This window comes from Schistocerca gregaria, chromosome 5 (genome assembly GCF_023897955.1).
Source record: "Schistocerca gregaria isolate iqSchGreg1 chromosome 5, iqSchGreg1.2, whole genome shotgun sequence".
NCBI classification, from domain to species: domain Eukaryota; kingdom Metazoa; phylum Arthropoda; class Insecta; order Orthoptera; family Acrididae; genus Schistocerca; species Schistocerca gregaria.
The window spans coordinates 623,674,790-623,692,802 of record NC_064924.1 but is presented as its reverse complement, the minus strand read 5'-3'; the positions used below and the strand labels follow the sequence as shown (position 1 = coordinate 623,692,802).

Here is an 18,013-nt window from a genome sequence, read left to right as displayed (position 1 = left end):
GTGAATTTGTGGCGGTACAAACTGCCTTAGACAACACTGCGAACACCTCGTGGTTTATGCAAGATGGTGCCCGGCCACATCGCACGGCCGACGTCTTTAATTTCCTGAATGAATATTTCAATGATCGTGTGATTGCTTTGGGCTATTCGAAACATACAGGAGGCTGCTTGGATTGGCCTACCTATTCGCCAGACATGAACATGAACCCCTGTGACTTCTTTCTGTGGGGACACTGGAAATACCAGGTGTACCGCCAGAATCCAGAAACAATTGAACAGCTGAAGCAGTACATGTCATCTGCATGTGAAGCCATTCCGCCAGACACGTTGTCAGAGGTTTCGGGTAATTTAATTCAGAGACTACGCCATATTATTGCTACGCATGGTGGATAAGTGGAAAATATCGTACTATAGAGTTCCCCAGACCGCAGCGCCATCTGTTGTTGACAATTGTAACTACTGTAATTTCGAAAGTTTTTCTGCCTGAAAATGTACTGTTGTCCCAAGCATATTGCAACATATGGTGTATTTCTATCGCTGCTCGTTTAGTTTGTATTGCCGTTTCAAATATACCGGTTATTTTTGAAGCACCCTGTAGAATTAATATGCTTTCCATTGTGTGCCAGCCGAGTCCGCTGTAAGTATCTACGACATTACAAATGTTGCGCAATACCTTAAAAGTAATGTAAATAATCTGAAAAGTTAATAGCTTGTCAGGAATGATGCTAAAATGACAATGTGCTAAGTTGCAGTTTAGTAACATTAACAGTTTTCGAAATTTGGACGTTTTACGCAAAAATCTTCGGCCCAACAAGAAGAAGCTAGAAACTTCAAAATTTATGTTTGGATTTATTTTTCATTGTAATTTAATGGAAACAACATGCTGGATCTCGCAAAGTAGTATTTTGGTAGAGATTCATAATTTTCTGTTTTTGTGTCCTAAAAGTATGGAAACAAGATAGATTAAGTAAGTGATTAGATAAAGCTAAGATGTTTAGATTTAGTTAGAACGGTAGTACGCTATAATAACAAAGATGTGAGAAGTTTCTAAAAGGTAGCTATAAAACCAGAGCTGTAGCGTCTCCAAAGGGCACGTTCAGAGCTCATCTATTGCGTGCAGTGCAACTAAAACAAATCTCTCGCTAAAGGGATGTAACATAGTGACATCAGAATTTTATTACTGGGACTTACCTATGTGTTGATTGCACAATTAAAGTGAGACTTTCATTGGTCTTCAGCGAATGAAGCAATTAATTATTTAATATCTTGAAGAGGTGCTTTACTATCGTAAGTGGCTAGTCAGGAATTCAAATTTTGTCGGCTGCGCCTTCCACAGTCGGCATCGGTGTTATGTAAATAAGAGTGCTGCGAGCAAGAGTCAGGCCCCAGTTCTCTTCTAGATTCGTATCAGTGCGCATTTCATGTCAGAAGCCGTCTCGCATCTGTGCAGTTGCAAGGAACAACCTTGGATGCCATATTAAGCAACTCAGTATGCATGTAACAATGAGTTCGCATTGTGGTAAAGTGTTAATTTCGGAACGACATTAGTGATATATTCTCAGTTTGGGTATGTCGCATTTTCAAGTGTCGCCGCAGCACAGACTTTCTATCATTACTACCGTGGCATTTGATGAGTATTAACATTAAATTTTGGCAAGCATTCACTCTGAATATTTACGTCGACAACGATTATTTAACAGTTTTGTTATCTAAGGATAATAGGATCAGCAACCGACTCTGAACAGCTCTGATAGTGCAAAACATGAGAGTAGTATTGATAAGGTAAACATGTGTCTCGAACTTTAAGCTTTAACGTTTTCAGAAACTAGTGAAATTTGGTATAGGAAACTGCATGTTATATGAAACCCCAACAATTACCCTATATCTTCAGCGTAATGAACTTCAGTGATCAATAACTCTATTTCTCCATCAGCGTGGCCACAGTGAAATTTAATTACAGACATCACGTTCTTTTCTAATCACTTTCTGGTAGCCAACATTGTAGTTAGAGAGCCTGTGCTGAGAACGGCAACAAAACAATGGAAATTAAATTTTCCACCTGCCACCCCTTAACCTCTGGTCAAGTGAATACAGGATTATAAATAGAAATTCAAATAGGGGTGATGGAGGGGTTGGTTTAATAATGCGGATAATGCGGATAAGCTAATATTAACAGCATAGTGAATGCATTCAAGCCAAGATAGACACGAAGCTCACGCCTACCACAGTACTACAAGTAATATGCCAACTAGCTCTGCAGATAACGAAGAGATTGAAGAAATGTATGATGTGATAAAAGAAATTACTGACATAACTAAGGGAGACGAATATTTAATACTCATTGGGGACTGGAATTCGATAGTACGAAAAGAAAGAGAGGGAAAAGTGATAGCTGAATATGGACTACGGGTAAGGAATGAAAGAGGAAGCCGCCTGGTAAAATTGTGCACAGAGCGTAACCTAATAATAGCCAACACTTGGTTTAAGAATCATGAATGAATGTTGTATATGTGTAAGAGTCCTGGGGACACTAGAAGGTTTCAGTTAGATTATATATGGTAATACAGAGATATAGGAACCAGGTTTTAAACCCTGAGACATTTCCAGACAGACGTGGGCTCTGACCACAATTTGTTGGTTATCAACCGCAGATTAATAATGAAGAAACTGCAAAAACGTAGCAGTTTAAGGAAATTGGACCTGGATAAACAGAAAGAGCCAGAGATTGTAGTAAGTTTCAGGAAGAACATTAGGGAACGATTGACAATAACAGGGGAAAGAAACACAGCAGAAGAAGAATGGGAAGCTTTGACGGATGAAATAGTGAAGGCAGCAGAGGATCAAATAGGTAAAAAGACGAGGGCTAGTAGAAGCCCTTGAATAACAGAAGAAATACTGAATTTAATTTATGAAAGGATAAAATATAAAAATTCAGTAAATGAAGCAGGCAAAAAGCAAAACAAATGTCTCAAAAATTATATCGACAGGAAAAATGGCTAAGAGTAGATGTTCAGAGGACGGATGGAAGGTTGTAGAGGCATATATCACTAAGGGTAAGATAGATAGTGCCTTCATGAAAATTAAAGAGAGATATGGAGAAAAAAAAGCCTGCTTGAATACTAAGAGCTCAGATGGAAAACCAGACCCAAGCAAAGAAGGGAAAGCAGGAAGGTGGAAGGAGTATATAGGTCTATACAAGAGCGATGTACTCGAAGGTAATATGGAAATTGAAGAGGACGTAGATGAAGATGAAATGGGAGATATGATACTGCGTGAACAGTTTGACAGGGCACTGAAAGACCTAAGTCAAAACAAGGCGTCGGGAGTAGACAACATTGCATTCGAACAACTTACAGTCTCGGGAGAGCCAGTCATGCCAAACTCTACCATCTGGTGAGTAAGATGTATGAGACAGGCGAAATACCCTCAGACTTCAAGAAGAATATAATAATTCCAATCCCAAAGAAAGCAGGTGTTGACAGATGTGAAAATTACCAAACTATGAGGTTAATAAGTCACAGTGGCAAAATACTAATGCAAATTCTTTACAGACGAATGAAAAAACTGGTAGAAGGCGACCCCAGGGAAGATCAGTTTAGATTCAGCAGAAATGTTGGAAAACGCGAAACAATACTGACTCTACGACTTACCTTAGGAGATAGATTAAGGAAAGGCAAACCTACGTTTCTAACATTTGTAGACTTACAGTAAGCTTTTGACAATGTTGATGGGAACATTTTACTTCAAATCCTTAAGGAGGCAGGGATAAAATACAGCGAGAGAAATGCTACATACAATTTATACAAATACCACATTGCAGTTACAAGAGTTAAGGGGAATGAAAGGGAAGCAGTGGTTGCGAAGGGAGTGAGACAAGGCTGTAGAAACAAAAAGAAGAATTCGGAGTATGAATTAAAATACATTGAGAAGAAATAAAACCTTTGAGTTTCGCCAATGACATTGTAATTCTATCGGAGGCAGCAAAGGACCTGAAGGAGCAGTTGAAGGTAATGGACAGTGTCTTGAAAGGAGGATACAACGTGAACATCAATAAAAGCAAAACGAGGATACTGTAACGTAGTCGAATTAAGTTTGGTGATGCTAAGGGAATTAGATTAGGAAATGAGACACTTAAAGTAATGGATGAGTTTTGCTATTTGGGAGCAAAATAAGTGATGATGGTCGAAGCATGGAGGATATATAAAATTAGACTGGTAATGGCAAGGAAAGCGTTTCTAAAGAAGAGAAATTTGTTAACATCGAGTATAGATTTAAGTGTCAGGAAGTCCTTTCTGGCTATTAATGTAAGTGAAACAAGGACGATAAATAGTTCAAACAATAGAACAATAGAAGCTTTCGAAATGTGGTCCTATGGAAGAATGCTACAAATAAGATGGGCTGATCTCGTAACTGATTAGGAGGTACTGAGTACAAAAGGAGAAAAGAAATTTGTGGCATAGCTTGACTAGAAGAAGGGAGGTATATCCGAGCGGTTCGAGGCGCTTCAGTCTGCAACTCCGCGAGCGCTACAGTTGCAGGTTCGAATCCTGCCTCGGGAATGGATGTGTGTGATGTCTTTAAATTAGTTAGGTTTAAATATTTCTATGTTCTAGGGGACTTTGACCTCAGATGTTAAGTCCCATAGCGCTCAGAGCCATTTGAACCATATTAGAAGAAGGGATCGGCTGATAGTAAACGTACTGAAGCGTTAAGGGATCACCAATGTAGTAGTGGAGGTAAGCGTGGAGGTTAAAAATCGTAGAGGGAGAACAAGAGATGAATATATTAAGCAGATTCAGAAGGATGAAGGTTGCAATAGTTACTTGGAGATGGAGAAGCTTGCAGAGGATAGAGTAGGATGGAGAGCGGCATCAAACCAGTCTCTGGACTGAAGACCACAACACAAAGAACAACAACAGTTTTCTTTTACTTCTTCATTAGGCAAAATGTGCGAAAACACTGATACTTGTACAGCTGATACATCCGAGACAGGTTATTGTTCGGTCACAGGTCATTCGCGCTTTAGGGTTTTGTTTCGTTTTATGAAGTTTCTCAAGGAACGTGAGGACGACTTCCGTTGCGGGAAACTGAAGTAAAGTCTTTGTGTTAACAGGTATTCACATTTTTGTTGGCCGTGGAATGTAGAATCGCTATTTCGACCGCCCTATATTTGTTACACTGCAAGCTGTGGTATCGGTGACGTAAACGCCCATTATTCATGACGTACATTCAGAAAAACCTTCAGCTTACCTCTCTCCTAACAGAAGTATGTAAATGTTGCTTTTTCTTCTGGCAAGAAAACGCTATCGCTAAAAGATTTTCCTGGTCGCCACGTGGTAAACAGGCGGGTCTATATTGCGCATCTTGTCAGTGTTTTGTGGTCTTAGTATCTATAGTAACTATCGGTAAGGTTTGCCCAAATAGTCGACTAAAACTAAAGGTAAAATTGGTCTTTGTTATGAGTTCGGGATTGCAGTTAGTTATCGTTCGCAGCACTTGTACTTGAATAGTAACCAGTTCGTTGGGCGACTAGTTATCTGAAGCGTGTTTTCACCGATATGTGCATCCAGTTTCTCATGTTACGCATTCTCTACTTGTGTTTTGTCACTGCATGTTGCAACTATGATTCGTGGATAATCTTGTGTGTTTTCAATCTCAGTAACATATTATCACATGTTTGTTCCTTTAGGTATTGGGCATATCGCACCTATATTAATATCTGTAACTGGAAACTCCACTGATTCTCCTTCGATAGTTCGCCAACCTCGTCACTGCACACGTTCGCAACAATTAATAAATCTACGCATGCCTCAAAAAAGAATACAGAAATAATTCCTTACGGCTTAAGACATAAGTTTGTCGGTATATACGTTAAGGAGATTCAGAACGGGCACAAAATATCGGCTGTGTATAATCACAGCCCCAACTTAAAGGGTCTCCGCCTCACAGCACAATTCTCAGTCTGTCGAAACAGGTCTGCAAATAAAGAGAATTGTATGCGATTTCAGATTTAGGACGTTTTGATCAAGTAAAACCGATCGCTCCTTGTGACTTATCAACATGAGGAAACTGAATCAAATTCTGTCATTAAATTCATATTAAATCTAGTGTTATGTTGTTATGTATATATGAGAGCAGTGCTAGTTGAACACGTCTACTTATAATAAGGGTAGGATCTAACTTACAATCACTGTCTTATGTTCAAGATTCTTGTCCAAGTATAAAAAAAATTATTATGCTTATTAACTAATTGGGATTTCCTTGTTTCAGAGGAATGATTTATTTCGTAAAAATTATTTAGATGCATTCCACCTGCTACTGAAATGATTATAATCAACACTAGAGCCAGCAGCAGTCAGTTTCAGGATACGTACGAATATAACGTGTAAACGGTTGACAGAGTTACCTCTAGCGAGCCGAAGAGATACCGCAGAATACGGTAGCAACGCCCTCGCCACGAACACCGTGCTTCGCTGCGGAGTGGAGCGGAGCGGCGCGGCCGCAGTATGTAATGATCCGGTGTCTGCGGTGTGTAAACACGGCGCTAACGGTGTTAGCCGGCGGATCGCGCGCCGCGGCATCTGTTGACTCGATCCATCAGCGGCCGCCGCAGCGCACCTGGCCGGCCCGGGCCCAGCACTGCATAAGCCAACAACACGCCGCGCACCGCGGGGCCGGCAGAGTCTGCTTTCACTTGCTACGCAGCACTACGCACGCCTCGTGTAGCTGAGACAGGCAGCCCGAGTAACGGCGCAGTAGCGCCGGCTGCCGCAGCAACTTCCGCAAGCGCCGTTGTCCTAATTTCCTGTACGCCCCAAGCACACTGGCAAATACGTACGTTTATTCCATCGTGTTTCCTGACAAGGTCGTCGTCATGAGGTCCAGGATAACAATACGACTGCGTCTGTTCGCTGCTGTTCTGGCTTCAGTTCGTTCTTCAGATGAGGGATTTATTTTACTACAAGTAGAGTACCCTATATTGCCCAGGTATGTTTTTATTCCAACCTTCCATCAGTCTATTTCATCCTTCCACCTCTATCTCTCCGTCTCGTCCAACTATTCCACTTCCACTCTCTGTCCATCTCTTCTTTTCCTTCCCCCTGTCCATCTCCTCGTGTCTCTTCTTTGTGTCAATCTTATCCTCCTTCCTCAATAAATCTACTTATTCCCCCTCTACTCATCTCCTCACCCTGCTGTTTATCAATATCCTCCTCTATCAACCTTCCTCTTCTGCTCCCTCGGCCCATCTCCTCCTCCCTCTCTTTGTACACATCTTCTCCTCCACACCCTCCAGGAACATATCCTCCTCTTTTCCTTCAGTATCCATTCCTCCACTCCCATCTCTCTCTCTCCATCACCTCCTTTTCCCATTGCCCATCAATTTCTTCTTCTCTCTGTGTCTGTTCATCTCCTCCTCCTCCTCCATATCTCTGCACTCGCTTCGCCCACTTGTCTCAATCAATCATCTGTGTTTTCTTTTCTCTGTCCATTTCCTCCCCTCCCCTCTCTCTAATTTTCCTCCTCTATCCTATTGGTTCCTCCTCATCCTACTAATTGTGTCCATCTCCTCCGTCCCCTTCCAGTCTGTCCATTTCCTCGTCTCCTTTCTCTCTTCACGATTTCATACTCACGCCAATACGAGGGCTTCTTACATGTACAGTATTTCTCTGCAGATTCTAACTAATAAGTGTACCATATTTGAAAGTGTTCCAGTAGTTTAGAATGAGCTTTTCAACCATGGCTTTGCTCGCATATTTCACCAGCATGTCTAGCGAATTTCGTTCTACAGCTTCATTTTCACGCAGCATAATGCTTATTACGCCATACCTCCTGAACTATGAGCTATACGGCGATATAATTACGCAGGTACATCCAATGATATACCGGGTGATCAAAATGTCAGTATATATTTGAAAACGGAATAACTCACGGAATAATGTAGATTCAGAGGTACCAATTGATACACATGGTTGGAATGACATGGGGCTTCATTAGAACTAAAAATATACAAAAGTTCAAAAAGTGTCCGACAGATACCGCTTCATCTGATCAGAATAGCAATAATCAGCATAACAAAGTAAGACAAAACAAAGACGATGTTCTTTACAGGAAATGCTCAATATGTCTACCATAATTCCTCAACAACAGCTGTAGTCGAGGAATAATATTGTGAACAGCACTGTAAAGCATGTCCGGATTTATGGTGAGGCACTGGCGGCGGATGTTGTCTTTCAGTATCCATAGAGATGTCGGTCGATCACGATACACTTGCGACGTCAGGTAACCCCAAAGCCAATAATCGTATGGACTGAGGTCTCGGGACCTGGGAGACCAAGCATGACAAAAGTGGCGGCTGAGCACACGATCATCGCCAAACGACACGCGCAAGAGACCTTTCATGCGTCTAGCAATATGGGGTGGAGCGCCATCTTCCATAAACATCGTCCATTCCAGCAGGTGTTTATCAGCCAGGCTGGGGTTGATGCGATTCTGTAACATATCGGCGTACCTCTCACACGTCATGGCAGCAGTTACAAAACCAGAATCACGCATTTCCTCGAATAAAAAAGGCCCGATAACGGTAGATGTGGTGAATCCAACCCATACCGTGACTTCCTCGTCATGAAATGGAGTTTCCACGACAGTTATAGGATTTTCGGTTGCCCAAAATCTGCAGTTTTGGCCGTTGACAGACCCTCGGAGAGTGAAATGAGCTTCGTCGGTCCACAACACGTTACTCAACCAATCATCATTTTCCACCATCTTTCGAAACGCCCTCACCGCAAATGGACCCCGCTTCACTAAATCGTCAGGTAACAGTTCATGATGCAGATGGATTTTGTACGGATAGCATCTGAGTGTACGCCTAAATGCCAATTAAACAGTAATGTATGGAATGCCAGTGCGACGTGCGACTGCAGGAGTGCTGTCTTCCCCGTGCATAGACGAATCCACTATAGTCTCCATTTCTTCCTGAACTCTCATCAGCATTACGCCTAGTGCTCGGTCGGCCACTACGGGGTCTATCATCTGAACAACCCGTGGCTTCGAACTTCGAAATCATTCTCGCCACAGCTGCATTTGTCAACGGACCTTTACCCGTTAGAATCCCCTTCCTATAGCGATAGGATTGTAACGCTGAACTAGCACATTACCCATTCTTTTAATACAACTACACTAAAAGTGCCTCTTCAGATAATGTCAACATGCTGCGAATTATGGCGCATCTGATTCTCTGTCTCAGTACAGCTCCTTTTATACACGATTGTCATGCGCAGTCACTGACCTTCTGCTGTCCAGCGCCATCTGTCGGACATTGTTCGAACGTTTGTATTTTTTTGTTCTAATACAATCCCATGTCATTCCAAGCATGTGTGTCAATTTTTACCTCTCTATGTACATTATTTCGTGTATTATTAAGTTTTCAAATTTATACTGATTACCCGGTATGTTTCTATTGTATGCGAAATGTACTGCGAATAGATTTGGAAGTAAAGAAGTTATAAAACGTCACACTTGATGCGGAACTTTCTTCTCGCTTCTCAGTATTTTACATCGTATTTTCTGAACTATGTGTCGTACAATGATGTATTCTGGTATTTACTTTTAGTGGCATACAGGTAATGCCTGTGAAAAGTTTTGCTATTAAATTTAGTGGCAACGAAGTTATAAAGTTAAATGTCTTGCATGATGCATTAGTTTTTCACGCTTTCTGGCACATTAAAAAAAATGGTATATTTGCTTACTGTTTGCAAAATACGCCACGAATACAATAAGTTGTAAAGAAATAATGAGTTAAAACATCATACTTCTTTTAAGTAAGTCATAAACTTTCTTCCTTTCATCATTTTGTAACTCTTCTAGAGTTTGAAATTGTTTGTTACATTTGTTTCATGTCTCTTAATGCTCTCTTTCTCAAATACTGGATACGATTATTCTCACTCCGTGGGCTACACTGCATTTATCGTTCACCCTCATCCCTTTGACAGGTGGGTTGCCTTTATACCTGTGGTGATTCCTTCTGGACAGAAAATTATGTGTGCCATATCTCGTCGAAATTGTCCCGTGGCTGAGGTGATGACATTGATAATATACTAGATTCATTGTTATAAATATCGCGGATTATTCCTACACCTACCAATTATCGTGTCGGGCGCCCGCTAGCTCGTAGAAGTGCCACAGCACCACGTGTCATGGACTCGACTAATGTTTCGAGTAGTGCTGCAGGTAAGTGACACCATGGCTCTTGGAGGGCTGTCCATAAATCCGTAAGAGTACGAGGGGTGGAAATCTCTTCTGAACGTCACGTTTTTAGCCATCATAAATTTGACGGAAGAGTATGACTGATACTCTCTGCGTTTCTCTCGCTAGAGTATACTCTGTTAAAACACATGGCAGTATTCGTTCCCCCTCACTGCGTCGAGTTCACACCTTCAGTTTAGCTAATAACTGAACATATAAAAATTATGAGTAATTAATAGAAGTCATATTATTGATAGAAGATATAGGTTTGTTTACAAAATGTGCTATTTTGACTGTAAATGATTTATAGTCCGGCTTGTAAAGAGCTACTGCATCGTAAGAGCACATCAGTCGTGCTAGAACTATGACTCATGTATGAAACTATCTGCTCTCTGCCGTCCGACTTATATAGGTGCTATGCCCCAGGCAGTTATCTTTAAATATGAATAAATGAAAGACAATGCCTACAACGAAGGGGAGAAACCCGACAGTGTCTCACTACAAGATCACTGGTGAACAACTTGAGCACGTCCTACAGTATACGGGTAATTGTGGGAGATGATATGAGATGCGACAATCACGTAAAAGCTCTTTTAGGAAAAGCTAATGTGGAACTTCGATTTCTTTGGAAGGGTTCTGGGAAGATGTTGATCATGTGCGAAGGAAATCGAATGCAAAACGGTAGGGCAACCAGTTTTAGTTGTTCAGGTGTTGTGAAACGTTATCAAGTAAACAGAGCGAAGACATCGAACAAATTCAGAGAAACGTTGCTGTAATAGGTCTTAACAGCCCGTACTAAAGTTCCACAGGAATGCTCGGGGAGCATAAGTAGGAATGCTTGGAAGGAAGACTACAGAGTCCACTCGGAAGCTCGTTGCGTAAGCTGACAGGCCCTGTATTCGAATAAGACTGTGCGACCACCATGCTATCATCGACGTATGTTACCGTTAAAGATCCGGAGAATAAGGTAAGGAAGGTTCACGCATAACGAAGGCACCACAAAGGCACACTGATAGTCGTTTGTCCCTTACTCAAGACGCGCGTCATATAGTGGAGAATATCTATAATATTAGTAACGTACAGGTTCCACCATGCACTGTATAGCGTGCTGTAGAAAAATTTCCGCTACCAGTCACAACAAAAGGTTATTTACTTGTCACGCGACCGGGTCGGTCTTGCGCCCATCTTCATGTGTTTATACATTCATGTACATGTTTATATGCTGGAGATCATTGTACAAATACAAAAAAATTATTTGCTAGTGACTAAGCAGGTACAAGTTGTACCTTTTTACTCACCAGCAAACATCTTTTTCGTATATATTGGGTGATCTCCAGCATATAAACATGTACATGAATGTATAAACACTTGAAGATGGGCGCAAGCCCGAAACCGGTGGTGTGAAAAATAAATAACTTTTTATTGTGACTGGATCCAATATGAATTAAATTGATTTACTGTATAGTGGCTTGGTGTATATGTAGAGAGGTTGGACAAAAACAGGGAAACGCCACAAACAGAACACACTATTGCGTCTAATACGGTGTAGGAAAACCTTTGGCATCCCAAAACAGCTTCCATTTCCCTCGGAATGGATAAACACTGATCCTGTATGGTTTTCAAGGGAATGTTACACCATTCTTCCTGCTAAACAGTGCAGATCCAGTGACGATAACGGTGGTGGATAGCGATCACGCATCATTCTCCAAAAAGTGGGACATAAAGCGTCCTTGATATTGACACCTGGTTACTGTGGTGGCCAGGGCAGATACGAAAATTCATCCCCATGCTCGCAAAACTAGACCTGGACGATGCGAGCTGTACTAACGGGAGTCAAATCGTCTTGCATCACAGCATCACCATTGGGGAACAAATATTGTGCCATAGGATGGGCTTGTTCAGCCGTAATGTTCACATAATCCTTGGCAGTAATGCAGCCTTCCATGGTAGCCATTGGACATATAGGGCTACCCAAATCATCACCGAAACCCACTATATTTCTCTCTTGGGATGTAGACTCGCCCAGAAGTTGAAAACAGTGTGCAACAGGACTCACCCGACCAAATGACTTTCATCGGTTGCTCCACAGTCGAGGTTTTATGCCGTCGGCACTAACTTTGGTTTTACGGAAATTTACCACACTGCTGTGTGGTTTTAGAATTCCATGTCAGCCTGCAGTTGGCTGCTTACGGATCTCTCTCGTTCTGATTTGATGCTGACAGGTTTAGCGAGTGAGACAGTTCAGCTGTGACTCTTGCTACAGCTGTCGTCCCGTCACAATCCACGTCAATGACCGACTGTTACTGTCGCTCAACATACACTAATAAGTTAAAACATTATGATGACTGCCCACGCGACGTTGTATACAGCCTGGAGCGTTGCGAGCACGTGAAGCGGTAACGAAAGTATGTAAACGGAGAAGGTACGAACGGAGTATCACCTCAGCAAAAACATGGGGTGCAAATGGGAAAATCCATTGAGATAAGTGACTCTGACAAAAGGAAGATTATTATTACGCGTAGACCGTGAACGAGTCAGTCGAAAACGGTGATTCTGGTCGTATGTTCTCGTGCTACTGTCGTGAGACTCTACGGAAGAAGGTAGAAGGACGGTGAAATTATCACTAGGCGCTAAATGGTTGGTCGCAAGACATCATTGCGAGTTCACTATGACACTTCTAAACCACTGCTTATCAGAGACGGGCAATTATACTACTGGAAGATACATAACTGACGGGAGACGTACCAAGCAAGAAGGGATACAGGTGGTCCGCAGGTGTCAACGTGTCTTCTATTTCCGCCACAAGGTCCCACGTAAGGACAGGATAATGTCTCCTATAGTGTAATACTGCTCCCACCAGCCAGCGCCCGCGCAGCACTGCATGTTTCGACCCACCTTTCAACTTGATGATGGCGTTTGTGAAGACGACCATCGATCTGGTGTAGTAAAGATGAAATCCAACCGAAGAACCGACACGTTTCCCATTGCTCGATGGTTGAATCCTGATGGTTCCGTGTCCACTGTAATAATTGAGGATGTCCTTGGGTAAACATGTGAATACCTAGAGGTGGTTTTCTCCGGAGCTCCATGTTCAACAATGTACGATAAAGAGTGTGCTTCGCAACAATTGCGAGTGCACCAGCATTGCGCTCTTCCGGCAGAGATGCCACAGATCACCACATATCCTCTACAGAGCAGACAAGCCTCCTAACCCCGCGTTCTGTGAAGGGTGAGTTCGTACATGTTGACGTAATGCGTTTCCCTAGTGCATCCCAGAAGTGCTGCACAGAATTCAAAGAGGGAGAACGAGCAGGCCTCACCAAGCGTCCAATATGTTCCGTTTCCAAGAAAACATCAAGAACGCATGCTCTATGAAATCGAGCATTATCTTCCATCAATACAAAGCCTGAGCCCACACGCCTCACAATAACCGCTCATGAGGTCTAAAAATCTCGTCACGATACTTGACAGCAGTTAAACCTTGCTGATTCACCATAAAATTTCCTGAAGAGGGGTCAATACAATCCTCGCCCAAAGCATTAGGGATCCCCTTCGATATCGGTTTCTTTCACCAATATTTGGGGCCCGAAATCGTCTTTCACGTTCCATCCAGATGAGAATTCGTCGAGAATAGCTGTCCAGACCAGATCGGGACTCATCCGTAATATTAACATTGGCCCACTGCTCGGCCGTCCAGATGGCATGTTGACGGCTCCACTCTAGAAGTTCCCTCCTATGAAGAGGCATCAGAGCTACATGTACAGCATGTCTCCGACAGCAAAGGCCACCCCTCTGAAGCCTTCTGTACACCGTTTCCCCCGCTACATCACATACTGCGATGTCAGTTTAAGTGCAGTGCTAAGGCGGTACCATCGTCCCCTTACAGCCTAATAACTGTTCTCTCTTTCTGACGTTACACTCGGTTGGCTCCATCCTGGTCTTCGGGATACAATTTCGATCTCTGTAAGCTGTCGCTACAACCGAAAAACGACAGAACGATTAACATTCAGCCGTCAGGAAAAATCAGTTTGCGATTCCAATGCTTCCATTCTTCCCATGACCCTCCGCTACAGAGAGCCTGGTGGGCGTCTTCTCTATGCCATACTCAATCCTCTGTGACAGTGTGCACAGCAATTGTGGATGTGGGACTACCCGACAAACACAATCCCTCTTGTTAGGCACCCTGACGTCATTGTTGGCGTTGTTTTCCTCCTCATCATCATTATCATCATCATTTAATACTGATTATGCCTTTCAGCGTTCAGTCTGGAGCATAGCCCCCCTTATAAAATTCCTCCATGATCCCCTATTCAGTGCTAACTTTGGTGCCTCTTCTGATGTTAAACCTATTACTTCAAAATCATTCTTAACCGAATCCAGGTACCTTCTCATTGGTCTGCCCCGACTCCTCCTACCCTCTACTGGTGAACGCATGAGTCTGTTGGGTAACCTTGCTTCTCCCATGTGTGTAACATGACCCCACCATCTAAGCGTGTTCATCCTGACTGCTACATCTATAGAGTTCATTCCCAGTTTTTCTTTGCTTTCCTCATGGTGGACACCCTCCTGCCATTGTTCACATCTACTAGTACCTACAATCATCCTAGCTACTTTCATATCCGTAACCTCAACGTTGTTGATAAGGTAACCTGGATCCACCCAGCTTTCGCTCCCATACAACAAAGTTGGTCGAAAGATTGAACGGTGCACAGATAACTTAGTCTTGGTACTGACTTCCTTCTTGCAGAAGAGAGTAGATCGTAGCTGTGCGCTCACTGCATTAGCCTTGCTACACAGCTTCCAGTTCTTTCACTATGTTGCCATCCTGTGAGAATATGCATCCTAAGTACTTGAATCCATCAACTTGTTCTAACTTTGTTCCTCCTATTTGGCACTCAATCCGTTTATATTTCTTTCCCACTGACATTACTTTCGTTTTGGAAATGATAATCTTCGTAGCATAGTCCTTACATTTCTGATCTAGCTCTGAAATATTACTATGCAAAGTTTCAGTCGAATCTGCCATCACAACTAAGTCATCCGCATATGCAAGACTGCTTATTTTGTGTTTACATATCTTGATCTCACCCAGCCAGTCTATTGTTTTCAACATATGATCCATAAATAATTTCCTTTAAAAAAAAAACCATCTCCAGTGTAGGACACCGTCGTACGGGCATCTGTTGCCTATAAGATTATATCGTGAATTAGATTTTGGACAACAGTGTAGTAGTGAGCAGTGAATGTGGACTAAACTCCTTCCAAGTACAGACAGAATTCTGAGAACTATGTTGTAAGACTAAGTGGCAGGGTGGCAACATAGAAAGCGTCACACTGAAACAAGAAATAGCGCTAGTTAGAGAGTAGTGCAACTCATACTAGTCCATACTATATCCAGCAGGTGGCACTCAAAATTAATTTTCCTCATAGCACAAGATTAGGCATACAAATAAAGCTGCCGATAATCTGATTCAATCTTAATACGCCAATGACACTCACTCACATTGGTTTCCACGCCGTACGTTTCCAAGAGATTTTTCATATAATTTGAGTTGCAATGGTTGGTATTTGTCACCACAAATATTTTTCATTTGGAGGATCATTTCCACAGGATGCACGTTTGCCGCTTTCGTACCTTCAAACTTTTTATTTGTGGGAATACATGGGAGAAATGACGCACATCACATTCATCCTGACGTAGCAGACCAAAGGATCGTTAGCTCCTGTAATGTAACAGTGGCCATTTATTTCACATTGCTTCCGAATGTTACAAATGGAGTGTAGTGTGGGAGTCAGTCAGCATAGAAACAGCCGGGCAATTTCCTGTTTATATATGTGATCACGCCTTACGAACTGATAACTGCACGGAGATAAAATGCCACAATACAATTTTCTTTCAATAAAAACCAAATAAAGTAAGATTCTCAGGTCTATGTTTACAAGAAATACACATGGATAGGTCGTTAACGAAACAGAAAAAGAAAAAAATACAAAAATTATCTATTCTGACATCATCGAGGATGCCATTTAAAATTTCTATATCAAAGATTTTATCCTTGACGCTTATATATTGAGACATTGACTGCGACTCATTACATACACAAAGAGAAGAAAAGAGTAGTATATCAAACATTAAGCAATAAAACTTATTGACTTAACGACGTAATATTTCCTGTGAGTTTCAACAACTCTGGGTGCCATGTTCATATATATCCATCCGAAGGCAAGGCAGTAGTGAAATTTACAATTTACCGATGTTGTTTGTTTAAGAGAATATTTACAAAGATAAAATGAAAATAAGAAAAGGGAAACGGAATAAAAATATTCTCTAAATTGCTTATTGTTGCTTACACTGATATAGATGTGATACCTTACATTTACGTGACTAGAACATTGCCATACGACATACATTTTCAGTTATACAGATGCTGTACACACAATATACCAAAGATGATTGTAGTAGTTAACTGGCAACAGCATGATACTACACCAATTTCATTCACAAAATATCAAAGGTCGTAATTATTAAAGGAAACGGACTGTATTCCATAAAATAAGAAATAAAAAAAATCTTAAGAACACTGTCAATGGAGGAAGAAACTCCATTATATAGGTACTGACTGAGTACAAAATACTCCTTCAGAATAGATGAGATTGATGATACAATTTTTTTACGTTTTTAGGTAACCGGTAGTTGATAATAATAATAATATCGTATCGAAGAACCCAAGTGCATACATAAAAATTCCAGTACAAAATAGAGATCTCTAATGTCTAATTTTTGTAACTTTATTAAACTCTTGAGAAGTATTAATTGTAGAAATAAGTATTATTCTTTAATCCTGAGCTCAGGGAAATAACTACAATCTGATCTCCCAAGAACTTTATCATTACCTACATCTTTGTTACTAATGGTTTTCCTTCTCAACAGTAATAAATTATCACCAGACAGCATTGTAAGTTGCATTATTATTATTAAACTGTAACAGCATTATCACATTTACTCACAGTACTGTAACGATTACGGAACAATACAGGCTACTTTTCCAAGAGGAATAATCGCACATAAGAATTTTTTATTGGGGTTTTAGTCTGTGGTAAGTCTGAATTTAGACGAAACACATTCTCTTAGAATTTACTATTACGTTGACTATCACTACATAATTATTTTGAAATATGGAAGTAGCCAGTCTTTAAGAAATAAGGCAATAACGTAACCGATGTGTCTATGCTGAAGAATCCACCTGCCAGTGTTACTGTTTCCATTAGACTTCGTTAGGTTAACGATAAATATGGAATTGAAGAAAGACTCAGTTAAAAGATATTGAAAATCGCCAAATTAGTTTCTAAAGCACAGAGCAAGGTTTCACATAAAAATTCAAAGACGGGGTAGGTTCAATGGATCATATCTTAATTTTTTTTTATGACAGTATTCGGTTTGTTTCAAGATGCGGTAAATGTCACCGTTAATATAGCAAATCAGAAAGCAGACTACATAATAAATAATAATAATACTAAAATTTATGAACAATGCATTGAAAAGAAAATGGTACTGGTAAACAATCATGGCTCAGAATCAGTTTATGAGGTTTGGGTTTGAGAAACTGGAGACGCTAAATTACTGAACAGAGAAATAAATTAGAATAGTGAAATTATACTCTAGTATGAACAGGAATGGTTACAGACAGTATGTATTACCAACTTTTATTAACGGCAGTGAAACATGACATTTTAGTACAAAAACGTTCAAAAATTGGCAGAAGTTCAAACAA

The 18,013-nt window shown here is 41.2% G+C and overlaps 1 protein-coding gene across 2 annotated transcripts in view; it reads right to left on the bottom strand.

Moving 5' to 3' along the window:
- The window catches only part of LOC126272978 (uncharacterized), an 802,883-nt gene that overhangs the window by 715,042 nt on the left and 69,828 nt on the right, over positions 1-18,013 (bottom strand). The gene's annotated exons all lie outside the window — the stretch shown is intronic.